Consider the following 12,432-nt stretch of genomic DNA (forward strand, 5'->3'; position numbering starts at 1 on the left):
ACTCGGCAAAGATAAGTTTGCCGAGTGCCGTTGTCATGTGCGGACGCACATATGCCAGGCGCGGGCGCGCCCGCGACGTGCGTCGCGCGGCTGAGCGCGCTGAGCGCGCTGGGCAGGCGCTGCATCGGTTAGCCTCTAGTGGCTAAAGATAGAAACTTAGATTAGTAAGTTGTTTTGGAAATTCCTAGAATCAAGGAGAGCCTTCTCCATTTCGGTTGGGCCATTGGCCATATATGCTTGTAATCGCTTGACAATCAGAAAAGGCAAGAATTATATCCCTAATCTCTCTCTCTCTCTGTTAAGCCTGCGGTGGAGGGGGATAACCTCACCGGAGAAGACGGCCGACGGCTACGAACTGCGTAGCCGCGGTCCGGCCAGTCGGGGGTTCGACGCCCTTGACAACCTGGTATCACGGTCACGTCGGTCCTCTCCCACCCGCTCCACCCATTCTTCCACAGCCGCCGCCCACCACCCTAGCCCTCCACCATCGCCGCAGTCCTCCACCGCTTCCGCGCCGTAGCCAACAGCCATGAGCGATCCCACCATCGCCAATGTGATGGAGATGTTGAAATCCATCACCACGCAGATGACAACCATGAAGGCCGACATGGCGGCTATGAAGGAGAAGTCGGCCTCGTCGTCGGACAGCGGCGCCGGTGGCCACCCGGAGGGGCCGCGCAATCTTGATCGCCCCCCAAAATTCCAAAAATTGGATTTTCCCCGCTACGACGGCAAGAACGATCCGATGCTCTTCATCAACAAGTGCGAATCCTATTTTCGCCAACAGCGCACCATGGCGGAGGAGCGCGTGTGGATGGCCTCGTACAATTTGGAGGACGTCGCGCAACTCTGGTACCTCCAACTCCAGGAGGACGAGGGCACGCCGCCGTGGGGGCGATTCAAGGAGCTCCTGCACTTGCGGTTTGGGCCTCCCCTCCGCTCGGCTCCGCTGTTCGAGCTCGCCGAGTGCCGGCGTACAGGGACCGTGGAGGAGTACTCCAATCGCTTCCAGGCCCTCCTGCCTCGTGCGGGTCGTCTTGATGAGGCTCAGCGCGTCCAGCTCTTCACCGGCGGACTCCTGCCGCCGCTCAGCCACGCTGTCCGCATCCACAACCCAGAGACGCTCGCGGCCGCCATGAGCCTGGCGCGCCAAGTGGAGTTGATGGAGATCGACCGCCTGGTGCAGCCTCCCCCTCGGGCACCCCGCGTGGCCTCCTTCCCGCTCCCGCGCCCCGGCCAGCGCACCAGGCGCCCCACCAGCCGCTGGCGCTCCCTGCCCCTCCGGTGGCCGCCCAGCAGGGTCACGGCGAGGGCAACCAGAGGCGCCTCACCCCGGATGAGATGGCGGAACGGCGCCGTCTGGGTCTCTGTTTTAATTGCAATGAAAAATATACTCGTGGCCATAACAGGTTTTGCCGGCGCATCTTCTTCCTTGAGGGCGTGGAGATCGAGGACGCCACGGACGCCGCTGGAGACGCGGAGCACGACGCCGAGGCGCCCTATTTTTCCCTGCAGGCCGTGGCTGGGGTTCCCATGGCGGGCACCATGCAGATCGCCGTGGCACTCGGCGCCGCGTCCCTCGTCGCCCAACTCGACTCCGGCAGCACGCACAACTTCATCTCGGAGGAGGCGGCGCGGCGCTCCGGTCTACCCCTCCGCCAACGCCCCCACCTCACAGCCTTGGTCGCGAATGGCGAGCGGGTCACCTGCGCCGGCGTCATCCGCGACGCGCCCCTGCTCATCGACGGCGAGTTGTTCTCGGCCGACCTCTACGTCATGCCACTGGCCGGGTACGACGTTGTCCTCGGCACCCGGTGGCTCGGCGAGTTGGGGCCCATTGTTTGGGACCTCGGCCGCCGGCGCATGTCCTTCCAGCGCCAGGGGCGCCCCGTCTCCTGGACCGGCGTGGCTAGCCCCTCTGTGCCGGCCCTGGGCGCAACAACAGAGGCCGGTCCCCTCCTGGAGGTGCTGTTGCTCTCGTTTGGGGGGCTCTTCGCGGACCCCGTCGGTCTGCCCCCCAAGCGTGCGCACGACCACCACATTATTCTCAAGCCCGACGCCCAACCGGTCGCTGTCCGCCCTTACCGGTACCCCGCGGCGCACAAGGACGAGTTGGAGCGGCAGTGTGCCGCCATGATTGATCAAGGGATCGTCTACCGCAGCGACTCACCGTTCTCGTCACCCGTCCTCCTCGTCAAGAAGCCCAATGGTTCGTGGCGCTTCTACGTCGACTACCGGGCGCTGAACGCGCTCACCATCAAGGATGCTTTCCCGATCCCGGTGGTCGATGAGCTACTCGACGAGCTCCATGGCGCCAAGTTCTTCACCAAGCCGGACCTCCAGTCTGGGTACCACCAGGTGTGCATGCGCCCAGAGGACGTGCACAAGACGGCGTTCCGCACCCACGACGGCCTCTATGAGTTCCTGGTGATGGCGTTCGGGCTGTGCAACGCCCCGGCGACATTCCAGGCCTTGATGAACGACGTGCTCCGCCCGTTCCTGCGCCGCTTCGTCCTGGTATTTTTTGACGATATTCTGATTTACAGCAAGACGTGGGCTGATCATCTTCGCCACCTCCGGGCCGTCCTCGATGAACTACGCCGCCACCAACTCTTCGTCAAGCACACCAAGTGCTCTTTTGGTGCTTCCTCCATCGCCTACCTCGGCCATGTCATATCCGCGGCGGGTGTGGCCATGGACCCGGCCAAGGTGCAGGCGATCCATGATTGGCCGGCTCCACGTTCGCCCCGGGCTGTGCGCGGTTTCCTCGGCCTCGCTGGGTACTACCGCAAGTTCGTCCACAACTACGGGGCGATCGCTGCACCACTAACGGCCCTACTCAAGAAGGAGGGTTTCTCCTGGGACGACGCGGTGGCCGCGGCATTCACAGCGCTCAAGGTCGCTGTCACGTCCGCCCCCGTCCTCGCCATGCCCGACTTCGCCAAGCTGTTCACCGTCGAGTGCGACGTGTCGACGTTCGGCTTCGGCGTGGTCCTGGTCCAGGAGGGCCATCCGGTCGCCTTCTTCAGCAGGCCTATGGCGCCTCGCCACCACTCGCTAGCCGCCTATGAGCGCGAGCTCATCGGCCTCGTCCAGGTGGTACGGCACTGGCGCCCATATCTCTGGGGGCGGCGCTTCATCGTCAAGACCGACCACTACAGCCTGAAGTACCTCCTCGATCAGCGCCTCGCCATGATCCCTCAGCACCACTAGGTCGGCAAGCTCCTGGGCTTCGATTTCTCGGTGGAGTACCGGTCGGGCGCCATGAACGTCGTCGCCGACGCCCTCTCCCGTCGCGACAATGACGAAGGGGAGGTGATGGCTATTTCGGCGCCTCGCTTTGACTTCATCGAGCGCCTCCGCCACGCCTAGGCCACTGATCCGGCCCTGGTCACCATCCACGATGAGGTCCGGGCTGGCACCCGCACCGCTCCGTGGGCGCTGGTGGACGGCATGGTCGCCTTCGACGGCCGCCTGTACATTCCCCCGGCGTTGCCGCTGCTACAGGAGATCTTGGCCGCGGTCCACAATGACGGCCATGAGGGCATCCACCGCACCCTCCACAGGCTCCGGCGGGATTTTCATTTTCCCACCATGCGTCGTTTGGTGTAGGATTTCATGAAGGCCTGCGTCACCTGTCAGCAGTACAAGTCCGACCACCTCAGGCTGGCCGGTCTGCTGCAGCCACTGCCGGTTCCGTCCGCTGTGTGGGCTGACATCGGCATCGACTTCATCGAGGCGCTGCCCAAGGTGCAAGGCAAGACGGTCATCCTCTCCGTCATGGATCGCTTCAGCAAGTACTGCCATTTCATCCCCCTGGCGCACCCCTGCACCACCGAGTCCGTCGCTCACGCCTTCTTCGCCGACATCGTTCACCTCCATGGCGTTCCGCAGTCCATCGTCTCGGACCGTGATCCAGTGTTCACCTCGGCGTTCTGGCAGGAGCTCATGCGGCTCACTGGGACGAAGCTCTACATGTCGTCCACCTTTCACCCATAAACGGATAGCTAGACCGAGGCCACCAACCGGGTCATCGTCATGTACTTGCGCTGCTTCACCGACGACCGTCCCCGGCAGTGGCTCCGTTGGCTGCCATGGGCGGAGTACACCTACAACACCGCCTATCAGTCATCGCTCCACGAAACTCTGTTTCATGTAGTCTATGGCCGGGACTCCCCGACCATCCGCTCCTATGAGCCCGGCGAGACCCGCGTCGCAGCGGTCGCCCAGGAGATGGAGGAGCGCGCTGCCTTCCTCGACGACATCCGCTATTGCCTTGAACAGGCACAGGCGGTCCAGAAGCGCATCTACGACCAGCACCACAGGCCGGTGTCCTTCCAGGTTGGCGATTGGGCTCTTCTTCGCCTTCGGCAGCGGGCAGCAGCATCCCTCCCACGCTCGGCAACAGGGAAGCTCAAGCCACGATACGTCGGGCCGTACCAGGTGGCAGAGCTCATCAACGAGGTGGCTGTGCGGCTACAGCTTCCTCCCGGCGCTCGTCTTCATGATGTGTTCCACGTCGGTGTCCTCAAGAAGTTTGTCGATACCCCACTGGTCGTTCCACTGCTGCTGCCTCTGCTCCTGCACGGTGCTGTGGTGCCTGCACCTGCCCGGGTGACTCGAGCTCGGCTGGCCTGAGGAGTGCGCCAGGTGCTCGTTGAATGGTAGGGAGAACCACCTGCTTCGGCTACATGGGAGGATCTGGACGACCTCCGTGCTCGGTTCCCTTCCTTTCAGCTCGAGGGCGAGCTGGACTTCAAGGCAGGGAGAGATGTCATGTGCGGACGCACATATGCCAGGCGCGGGCGCGCCCGCGACGCGCGCCGTGTGGCTGAGCGCGCTGAGCGCGCTGGGCAGGCGCTGCATCGGTTAGCCTCTAGTGGCTAAAGATAGAAACTTAGATTAGTAAGTTGTTTTGGAAATTCCTAGAATCAAGGAGAGCCTTCTCTATTTCGGTTGGGCCATTGGCCATATATGCTTGTAATCGCTTGACAATCAGAAAAGGCAAGAATTATATCCCTAATCTCTCTCTCTGTTAAGCCTGCGGTGGAGGGGGATAACCTCACCGGAGAAGACGGCCGACGGCTACGAACTGTGTAGCCGTGGTCCAGCCAGTCGGGGGTTCGACGCCCTTGACAACCGTGATCTAACACTCGGCAAACTTAGCTTTGCCGAGTGTCCTAGATTCGACACTCGACAAACTCGGCACCTTATAAACTCACGCGGCCACCGCCCCCTCCCTCCCACTCTCCCTCACGCCGCGCCCTCCCTCTCTACCCCGGCGCTGCCCCTCCCTCTCTCCCCTCCCTCCCTAAGCATGACACCCATCCCTCCCCTCCCTCCTAGATTCGGCCGGCGGCGGCACCCCTCCCTTCCCTCCCTCCCAGATCTGGCACGGCATCCCTCCCTCTCCTCCCTCCCAGATCCAGCGGCCGCGGGCGAGGAGGAGCCCGGATCCGTCAGCGCGGGCGTGGGTGCGGCGGCGCTCCTCCTCCGGCCACCGCTCCCTGCGGTGGCGTTACTCCTCGACATCTGTGTCAACTCCGGCAGCGGGGGAGACCGTATCTGGAGTCACGGGCGTCAACTCCGGCGTCACGGCGGTGGGGAAGGCCGGATCCAGTGTCATGGCGGCGGGTGAGGCCAGATTCGACGGCGGGCGATCGGATCTAGCGTCGGGCGGTCAGATCCCGGTGGTCCGGCAAGGATGCTGTCACCGACGAGTAGCTATGGCTGGCATGGCGGCGGTGGATGCTGCGTGGTGGAGGTGGCGGCGTGGTGGTGGTAGCGGGCGTGGTGGCAGCGGGCGTAGTGGTGGCGGCGGTGGCGTGGTGGTGGCGGCGGCGTGGTGGTGGCGTCCTGGTGGCGGCGGCGGCGGGGCGAGCCGCGGGCGGGCGGTGATGGGGTTTTTTTATATTTTTTGAAATATTTTTTTTGCCTAGTATCGGGTTTAGCACTCGGCAACGTCTTTGCCGAGTGCTCGACAAAAAACACTCGGCAAAGACAGCTTTGCCAAGTCTATGTTTGCCAAGTGCCGTTTGTCGAGTGCAACACTCGGCAAAGTCTTTGCCGAGTGTTTTTTTGCCTTCGCCGTGTGCCGTGGGCACACGGCAAACCTATGCATTTCGGTAGTGCATGTGGTCAGAACCCTAACCCGAGGAGAGGAAGGCAAAGAGTCTGGTAAAAGGAAAACAACAACTAAATAACAAAGAAATCAGGAATCGAGGAGGATATCGATTAAGAAGCCGTCGAGGAGATGGTCTGGAGAGGCGAAGCAGCAGCTCCGGCAAAGGGAAGGGGCGGCGCTGGAGAGGGTAGAGCGCCTTTGCTAGCGATGGGGAGGGGTGGCGTTGTGGAGGGCGGAGCAGCGGTGCCGATGTTAGAGAGCAGCAGCACTGGGACAGCAGAGCGATGGTGCCGACGCTGGGAGAGACGGCGCGGCGACGCGGAGGAAGAAGCGGAGGTGAAGCGAGCAGGCCAGAGCCATGAATGATTTTTTTGCGGCCTGTTGACTTGCGTTTTGCCTTAATCCGATGGCCACAAATGGGTGATGACGTGGGCGACGGAGGGGGCAGTAAATGGTATACACAAATAAGGGTATATGGTAGATTAGCTCTAAGCTATATATCAGTGAGCTTGTTCGCTGGTTAGTTTCTGGGCTGATAAGCCCGGCTGGTGCTGGTTTATTGTGAGAGGAAAACATGTTGGCTGACTTATAAGCCCTGGCTGAAACCAACATGCAAACAGGCTGAGTATCTAGTTGTCTCCCTATAAATTTGTCTTGCTCTATCAAAGTTCTTTTTGAATAATTACAGATTGAACTTGAAATAAGGAATGATCAAATGTTCAAATCACAACAAAATTCTTTTTTTTAAATATGTCCATGATACATTACAACAAAATGAAAAAAAAAACTCCTCTTTGTAGAAAGAAAACCAATGCATTGGAAGAGTGTTGAATGACCAAGTGGCGCAGAGCTGCTTGGGTGAAAGGTCCTAAATGGCCAGATGGGGGTGAATAGCTTATAAAAAATTTCTACAACAACACGAAGACAAATGGTTAGAACACTAAATGGCGAAGCAAGTGTTGCGCTAGTACTACTAGGGTTGCAAGCCGCCTAACCACAATTCTAGTATTCTATGATCTCTATATATGACACAAAGCCTAAGTCACTACTTTACACCTAGTGAGCAAACTAGAGAGCTAATTACAACTAATTAACCAATACAAGATGGGGATCCACAACCTATGAGCTATCCACTAAAGATGTCTTTCGTGATCTCCCAAGAGGAAGGCACAAGAACCCCTCATAATCACCACGATCGGAGCCGGAGACAATCACCTTTCTCCGCTCGACGATCCTCATTGCACCAAGCCGTCTAGATGGCGGCAACCACCAAGAGTAACAAGCAAATCCCGCAGTGAAACACAATCACCAAGTGTCTCTAGATGCAATCACTCAAAGTAATGCACTTGGATGCTCTCCAATCTCACCAAATAATGAATCAATCAAGCAAGATGAGTGAGAGAGGAATGGCTAGGCTCACTAGGGTGTATTCTCAATAGAAATGCCAAGAGAGTGAGCCCAAGCTGGCCAAACGATTTTTATAGCCCTAAAAGGTCCTTATTTGGTTTTGGTAATTAAGTGACAACCTTAGGTGGACTAATATGTGTTTGAGTGAAATATACAGGTGATTAGTCCACAAGTATTTATGTGTGAGCAACATATGCCATAGGTGAAATGGCTTGGACTTGTTGCAAAGCTTACACATGTGATGATGAAGGAGCTCATTGCACATGAGACATAACATTAAGTCATGTGACTAAGGTGGAGAAGATCAAGACAAGACTTGGCTTGATGGACCGATTGTAAGCGTGAAGGGCAAGTTGGAGGCTATGGAGCGATGGACCATATGGCGTTGAAGCTTGAGCAAGACTTGGCGCCGATGAACGAAGGCAACGGTGAAGAGCAAGTGAAGCCAAGACCGATGAACCAATACGGTCACATGATGATATGAAGTGGATCATATCATTTGTGATTGGTTGGTGCATGTGTTGCATCAACATCGGAGGAGATGAAATAGAATACGCAATGCAAAGGTATATTTGTAGGGCATTTCATTTTACCGGTCATAGGTGCATAGAGAAGTTTATGACCAGGTTTAGGATAGATGACCGTACTATCAAGAGGGGCAAACTTGTTTGTATATCGGTCATCTAGTGTCACTCGAGTGATCTAACTATGCATCATTGCTAGGATCGAGTGGCGTGGTAAGTTGAGTGCTAATCCTTTGGAAAAATATTTGTGAAAAGCTAACACACATGCATAAGGTAGTGATCACTTGGTGGTGTTAGCACATTTGCAAAGGAGAAGAAGTTGGTAAAGAAGTGGAGATGAAATCGGGCTCAGGGTGCTACCTGGGTGGCACCGCCACCCCTATGATGGTGCACCGCCACCCCTATGGCGGTGACCAGCTAGGAGGCTGAGAGCAGCGGGTTGCTCTAGGGGCACCGCCACCCCTTGTCCGGTGGCACTGCCACCCCTAGGGCGATGCCCACCTGGACGTGGCCGAGGAGAGCTAGTGCTGGGGCTGGCACCAGAAGTGGCGGTGTGCATCGCCACAGGCGCGATGGTCCACTACCGCTAGCACCGTCAGTGGCGGTGTGCACCACCCTGTGCATGATGGTGCACCACCGGGTCCTATCTGATGCCACCGCCATATTTTTCCCCAGAGCAGGAAAAGGAAAGGGGGCACTGCCATGGGCACTGCTGTGCCATGTCCGGTGCACCATCCCTTTTGTCCAGAGAGGGGGTGTTTTGGGGGTTGGCCTGGGTGGTCACCGCCACCCCTAGAGCGTTGCCAGCGCCATCCTTATCTAGTGACCAATGGCTAGTTTCTAGCCATTGGAATTCGACTGTTGGAAGGGGCACCACCGTGTCCGATGCCAGGCACCGCCGTGTCCGGCGCCCTCGCAGAAACCATCAGTTTTGCTCTAACGGCTCTATTTGGCTTGGGGGCTATAAATAGAGGTGGAGCTTAGGCTTGGGCTGGTTGCCGAGCACCCTTAGGCCTTGGTGGCTTGTGTAGGTGTACTTTGGAGCCCTCTAACTCACTTGTGCTTGATAGTGATCATCCGATCGAGTGAGTAAGCGATTCTAGTGCGATTGCATCATGAGGTTGCATTGAGTGGCACTAGGTGATCGAGTTGTAAGCCGGTGTTGCTTGTTACTCTTGGAGATTGCCACCTCCTAGATGGCTTGGTGACTTGTGACTCCGTTGAAGCACGCGAGAAGATTGTGCGGTGCTCCAGAGGGGGATTGTGCTCACCCCGCGGGGATCACGAAGAGTAACTCTAGTAGAGTGAGACACGAAGGGCGACAAGTGATCCGGCCGGGTCAATTGCTAGAGCTTGTGGTAAGCACTTCACATGGGAGAGTGTGAGTTGCGGGTCACCACTAGCAAGAGGACCGGCAGCAACCTTGGAGCTTGTCTCAACAGGGACTAGCATGTTGGCAAGCACGTGAACCTCGGGATAAAAATCACTGTGTCATCCTTGTCTTCCCGTTGGTTTGCATCCTCGTTACACAAGCTTGTATTTACTTTCACATACATTGTGCTTGTGTAGTTGCTTTGTGATTAGTTGGCTTGTGTAGCTTACTAGTTACCTTCTTGCTTTGTGTAGCATAGAAGTAGCTCCCTTGCGTGACTAATTCGATTTGAGTAACCTTGTTAGTCACATTGCTTAGTTTGTGTAGCTAAGTAATTTGTGCTCTCTAATTTAACATTAGTTGTCTTGTTATTGAGCATTACTAGTGAGCTTAGGAGCTTTGTGCTTTTGCTACTAGTATGTGTAGGAGCTCCCCGGTGCTTGAAGTACTAGTGGTATACATTTGTGTGACCTTGCTCCTAGAATTGGTTAGGTGAACTCTATCTAGCCCGGCACCTTTGTTGCCTAATTAGAATATTTATAAGGTGCTTGAGAACTTAGATAGAGGGGTATAGTCTTGGCTAGGCCAATAGTTTTAATTCCGCACTTGTATCGGTTAGCCAGCGCGATTAAGTTTTAGAAAGGACTATTCACCCCCCTCTAGTCCATCATCTCGACCCTACACGTGGTATCGGAGCTAGGTCTCTCATTTGTGGTCTTCACCGACCTGAGAGGATGGCGACTTATGGGCTAGATATTGATTGTCCACATATTTTTGATGGCATACACTTTACATGGTGGAAAAATTGGATGATATACAATTTTAAGTTTATTTGCCCTCAAATGTGGTGGATGGTAGATGTAGGCTTTTCTTATGTGTTGGATGAAGAGAATCTAACTCAAGCACAAGAGAAATGCCTAGATCTCGACATCCAAGCTACTAACATCATGTATAGATCTTTGGATGATTGCATATTTGGTGAGATCATAAACATAAAGACCGCCCATGCGAGTTGGATTCATCTCAATGAAAAGTATGGGACGGTCTCCGATGATGATAATGAGCCCAAAGAGGAGGCACATGAGGATGTTGAGCATAGCCACAATTTGGTGATTGTGAAATATTGCTCCACCTCATGGTCAAGTGATGATGATGATCATACCACAAGATCACTTGACAAGATTGATGATGATGCCACAAGTGATGCCAATGATGATGCCACTCCATGCACACTTGATGGTGATGATGATGGATCATGCTCGGACTATGAGAGTGATGTATCTATAAGCTCATCCACTACATCACATTGCTTCATGTCATAAGGTGACACCAAGGTATCTAATGCAAATGTAATTGATCTTGATTCATATGAGGAGCTTCTAAATAGATATGTTTGCATGATCAAAGCTTTAGAAAAAGAGATGGCTAAAACCAAGAAATTGAAAATTGAAAACTCTTTTCTAAAGAACACATGTGAACAACAAAAGTATCTACTTTATGTTACTACTTGTTCACATGAGGAGCTAAAATTGGCTCATGAGGAACTTAGTGTTGCTCGTGATAACTTGGTACAAGACCATGCTTTTCTCACTAAAGAGCTTTCCAGTGAAAAGATTAAAACTAGTGAGAGTTCATCACATGGGTCAATTGACCAATAACATATTGTTGCTAACCCTTGTGATGTAGGTAAGAAGCATGTACCACCTCTTATGATGATTTATTAGCTATGCCATGTTCTTCACATATAGATGCTTGTTCTACTTTTATGTCTTGTGAGACTAACATTTTGAAGGAGAACATTGAGCTCAAAAGTAAAGTGAAGAATTTGAGCAACAAATTAGAGAGGTGCTACAACTCTAAAGTCACCTTTGAGCACATGATAAAGACTCAAAGAAGCTACGTGACATGAGTGGCATTGGCTTCAACAAGAGCAAGATCAAAGGCAAGAGATGGGGCAAGAGAAGATATAAAAGAGAGATAAAGAAGCAAGAACAAGAGATGTTCTATCATTTTATTTGCTTCAAGTGCTATAAAGTGGGACATCTTGTAAATGGGTGCTCCAATGAAGAAAAGTTCAAGTTGAAGAAAGAAGAAGAGAGACTAAAGCATGTCAAGTGCTTCAAGTGCCGCACATGGGGCCATCTCACCTCTATGGGCCCAACCAAACAAGTGGTGAAGCAACAAGTGAAGCCTCAACTAAAGACACAAGATGAGCAAGAAAAGACACCTCAAGAGCAAATCAAGATCAACCATGAAGATGGTGGTGACTTGATGATGAAGAAGAAAAAAACAAGAAGGAGTGGAAGAGCAAGGCATCCAATACATATTCAAGATGCCAAGATGATAAGCAAGAATGAAGATGAGAAGAAGGTGTATGCTCACATCAAGTGCTTCAAGTGTGAAGACATGGGACACTTTGCCTTGAGGTGTCCTACCAAGCTTGAGAAGAAGGCTCAAGCAACTCATGAGAGGTAAGGCAATAAGAAGCACCACATGAGCAAGGAAGAGAAGGCTCAATCAAAGAGAAAGTGCTACTCATGACGGGAAAGGGGACACATGACACATTCATGTCCCCTAGGTAACTCTCCTAAGCCTATTTCAATTGATGATGATTCTATGCTTAGGAAGGATGGCAATGGTACCTCATTGGTTGCAATTACAAAACATCTCGCTATTCATACTAAGACAATGCCCAAGTATGTTGCTTCTAACTTGAGAGGACCCAAACTTGTTTGGGTACCATCAAAACGTGGATGAATGTATGTAGGTACTATGGCATTGGAGGCTTGATTCAATAGGTTTCTTATTGTTCATCATATGTTGATTCAAGTATCGAAGCTTAATGCAATCATATCCCAATAACAAGCCAAGAATTAGTGAAGTCCAAATGCGCTACAACATACAAGTACAACATTAATATTGTGGATGATTTATTGATATATTTGATAGCTTGCAAAGATATGAGTTGAAGCTTGCTAATTGGATGATCATGAGCTAACCAAGGT

The 12,432-nt window shown here is 53.8% G+C and overlaps 1 pseudogene; it reads right to left on the reverse strand.

Moving 5' to 3' along the window:
- Positions 1–2,178: 2,178 nt before the first annotated feature.
- Positions 2,179–3,455, reverse strand: LOC136465103 (uncharacterized; annotated as a pseudogene).
- Between the last annotated feature and the right edge of the window lie 8,977 nt (positions 3,456–12,432).

The sequence above is a fragment of the Miscanthus floridulus genome, chromosome 7, assembly GCF_019320115.1.
Source record: "Miscanthus floridulus cultivar M001 chromosome 7, ASM1932011v1, whole genome shotgun sequence".
Classification (NCBI taxonomy): Eukaryota; Viridiplantae; Streptophyta; class Magnoliopsida; order Poales; family Poaceae; genus Miscanthus; species Miscanthus floridulus.